The sequence below is a fragment of the Haliaeetus leucocephalus genome, unplaced genomic scaffold (genome assembly GCF_000737465.1).
Source record: "Haliaeetus leucocephalus isolate CR32 unplaced genomic scaffold, Haliaeetus_leucocephalus-4.0 Scaffold146, whole genome shotgun sequence".
Lineage (NCBI taxonomy): Eukaryota > Metazoa > Chordata > Aves > Accipitriformes > Accipitridae > Haliaeetus > Haliaeetus leucocephalus.
This window is the reverse complement of record NW_010972582.1, coordinates 74,289-74,592: the sequence shown is the minus strand read 5'-3', so window position 1 is coordinate 74,592 and position 304 is coordinate 74,289.

Below are 304 nucleotides of genomic sequence, written 5' to 3'. Positions count from 1 at the left end.
AGTCTCCTCTCAACTGCGCTTGCGCAGTGCCTCTTTATGGTGGTCGTCTGGTGGTCACAGAGATGAAGATAGATGACTCCTCTTCGTCACCGCTAGTAACCTCTTTCCTTGCGCAGGCTCAGTGATTTCTTGGTATTCACCCAAGCCGCAAGACCAGTCTTAGCTGGCTCTTGGGGCCAGCTCCTGCTTCTTATCAGGAACTGTCTCTGCCTCATTGGCTGGTTCTTGGGACCAGCTCTTCTTATCAAGGACTGTCTCTACCTCAGCTAATTTCAACAATGTAAGCACTAAACATCATCTTTCA